This window comes from Erinaceus europaeus, chromosome 11 (genome assembly GCF_950295315.1).
Source record: "Erinaceus europaeus chromosome 11, mEriEur2.1, whole genome shotgun sequence".
In the NCBI taxonomy this organism is placed as follows: domain Eukaryota; kingdom Metazoa; phylum Chordata; class Mammalia; order Eulipotyphla; family Erinaceidae; genus Erinaceus; species Erinaceus europaeus.
This window is the reverse complement of record NC_080172.1, coordinates 53,480,806-53,484,145: the sequence shown is the minus strand read 5'-3', so window position 1 is coordinate 53,484,145 and position 3,340 is coordinate 53,480,806. Positions and strand designations below refer to the sequence as shown.

Sequence of the window (3,340 nt, the reverse complement as noted above, 5' to 3'; positions counted from 1 at the left end):
TTGGGGTTTGAGCCCCAGCTCCCCACCTGCAGGGGAATCGCTTCACAGTAGGTGAAGCAGGTTTGCAGGTGTCTATCTTTCTTCCCCCTCTGTCTTCCCCTCCTCTCTCCATTTCTCTCTGTCCTATCTAACAACGACAACATCAATAGCAACAACAATAATAACTACAACAACAATAAAAAAAGAAGGGCAACAAAAGGGAAAATAAATTTTAAAAATTAAAAAATAAGCTAACAAAGGTCTGTTTCATCAAATAACTTAAACTGTCGTTTTAGGAAACAATCTTTTTTAAAAAAAATCAAATTCATTTTTATTTACTTAATTTAATTAATTTATTTATTTTTACCAGAGCACTATTCAGCTTTGGCTTATGGTGGTGCAGGGAATTGAACCTGAGGCTTTGGAGCCTCAGGCATGAGAGTCTCTTTGCATAACCATTATGTTATCTACCCTCCGCCCAGGAAACACTCTCTTTATAAAATTATGTTAATATTTTAATGTTATTATTAAAGTTTATTTTCATTAATGATTCAACAGTGGTTTACAAGATCTTTTTTTTAAAAGGTTTATCAATTTATTTATATGGGAGAGAGAGAGAAGGAGAAAGAGAAAGAATCAGATGCCAAACATGAAACCTAGAACTTCATTCTTGAGTGGTCCAGGAGGTGATGTAGTGGATAAACATTGGCTTCTCCCTGGAACAGGATGGCAGAGGATCTAGGGGGGGTTGTACTGTTGTGTGGAAAACTGAGAAATGTTATGCATGTACAAACTACTGTATTTACTGTCGACGGTAAAACATTAATCCCCCAATCGAGAAATAAAAGAAAGGAGGAGAGACAGAAAGAACCAGACATCATTCTGGAATATCTGCTGCTGGGGATTGAACTAGGGATCTCATGCTCGAGAGTCCAGTGTTGTTTTGTTGTTTTTTTGTCTGTTTGCTTTTTTATTTCTCTATTGGGAAGGGGGAGGAGTAAACAAAGCACTCCAGGATAGGATAATAGCTCTCGCTGGGATGGGAAGGGGGAGGAGTAAACAAAGCACTCCAACTATTGAGGGGAACTGACAATGCCCTGAGGGGACAACATGGCGGCTGTGACTGCATCTGCACAATTTCCCAGCATTGCCCTGGTTGTTTTATAGTTGTTGTGGTTATTATTATTGTTATTGATGTCATTGTTGTTGGATAGGACAGAAAAAAATGGAGGAGGGGAAGAGAAGACAGAGGTGGGGAGCTGGGGGCTTGAACCCGGATCCTTAAGCTGGTCCTGGCGCTTTGCACCACGTGTGCTTAACCCACTGCACCACCGCCTGACTCCCTTTCTCTCCTTTTAAAAACCAGTTTAGGGGGCCCTGGTGGTGGCACACCTGGTTGAGTGCACATGTTAACAGTGCACAAGGAGCCAGGTTCGAGCCCCCAGTCCCCACCTGCAGGGGGATCGCTTTGCAAGTGGTGAAGTAGTGTTGCAGGTATCTCTCTGCCTCTCCCTCTCTATTATCTTCTCCCTCTCCTCTCGATTTCTGGCTGTCTCTATCCAGTAAATAAAGATAATTAAAAAGATTTTTTTTAAAGTTTAGTCTGCAGTCAATTAAGCCGACTGTGCTGCCCTCCCCATGGCGCCCGGTGTGCAGTGGTTGCAAACAGCAGCCTCCTGGGTAGTGTATGCAGCCTGTTGCTTGTATAGGCTGCCCTAAGGGACCCTGGAGACAGCCCTTCCTACTCTGTGATCATTTTATGCCTGACCTCCTGCTGCCCCTAACCTTAGGCTCCAGACAGGGATGTGAGGTGCTTTTGGGACCGTGGCCAGAGTCCACATTGGCCAGGTTATCATGTCCATCCGCACCAAGCTGCAGAACAAAGAGCATGTGATGGAGGCCCTTTGCAGGGCCAAGTTCAAATTCCCTGGACACCAGAAAATCCACATCTCCAAGAAGAGGGGCTTCACCAAGTTTAACGCAGATGAATTTGAAGACATGGTGGCTGAAAAGTGCCTCATTCCAGATGGCTGTGGAGTCAAACACATTCCCAACCACAGTCCCCGGGACAAGTGGTGGGCCCCGCACTCCCAAGCGTCAGAGGTGTCCCTTAATCAATGACAATAAATCAAGATCCTCATTAAAACAAAAACAAAAATAATAATAAAAAAAACAGTTTAGGCTGGTTCAGTAATATATATAGTTTTATTTTTGTTGTTTACCAGAGCACTGCTTAACTGCCTTGTGGTGGTTTCCCAGACTGAACCTGGGACCTCAGAGCCTCAGGTGTGAAAGTCTGTTGCATAATAATTATGGTACATCCCCAGTAGGAGATTTTTGTTTTGTTTTGCCCATAGGGCCTTCCACTGCTCCTGATGAATTTTTCTTTTCCCCTCTGTCTCAGACAGAGAGGGAGTGAGGTGAGGGAAGGAGAGGGAGAAGGAGAAACACCTTAGCACTACTGCACCATTCGCTGAATTTCCCTTGGTGCTGTGCCAGTGCTGCCGTGTGATACCAGGGGTCCCAACCTGGGCTTTTGGAGATGACAAAATGCACAGTTTACCAGCGATCGGTTTCTTGAGCCCATTAAACCTTTATTTATTTTGGGCGGTGGGGGGGGGGTAGGTAAGAATCCTGGAGAGGAAAAACCAGGACACAGATCTGACAGTTCTTCCTCCCTTTTCGCCCTCTACTCATTCTTTCCCATTCTCTCCACTACCCCTCAGGACCGATGAGCCAGGACTCAGGCTGGCAGCCACTCTCCAGCATGAAGGTCCTCCAAGCTCAAGTCTAGAGAGAATTACTGATTCCCCGCCCCCCATCTTTAAAATGACTTTAGGAAAATTTTCAAGCCATTAACCTAGCTTTGAGAGTTCTTGTCTTGCTGGAAAAGTCCACTTTGAATGTTAGAAACTGAGTGTTTCTGTATCCCATTCTTACCTGTTCTGCAAGAAATCCTTTTCTTTCCAGGCAGATGGAGGTCAAAGGCTACCTATTTATTCAGAAAGGAAAATCAGGTCTGGGAGGTGGTGCAGTGGGTGAAGGGTTGGACTCTCAAGCATGAAGTCCTGAGTTTGTTCCCTCACATTATATGTGCGAGAGATGCTCTGCTTCTCTCTCCCTCTTTCTCATTAATAAATAAACCCCTGGCCAAGTGGTGGCACACCTGGTTAAATGTACATGTTCTCATGCGCAAGGACTAGGGTTCAAGCCCTTGGCCCCCCCTCTCTCTTTCTCTATCTCCCTCTTCCCCTTCCATTTCAAGTTTTTTTTTAAATCTAGCCAATTAATTAAATACATATACTTAAAAATTTTTTAAAGAAATCCAAAAGAGGATAAGGAGGAGGTGGAGGAAAGGAAA

General features: G+C 44.3%; 1 non-coding gene across 1 annotated transcript; it reads left to right on the top strand.

Moving 5' to 3' along the window:
* Positions 1–1,582: 1,582 nt before the first annotated feature.
* On the top strand, positions 1,583–1,716 carry LOC132541607 (small nucleolar RNA SNORA70). The gene has a single exon (XR_009552740.1). It is a non-coding gene; the product is annotated as a small nucleolar RNA SNORA70 (small nucleolar RNA).
* The last annotated feature ends 1,624 nt before the right edge of the window (positions 1,717–3,340 follow it).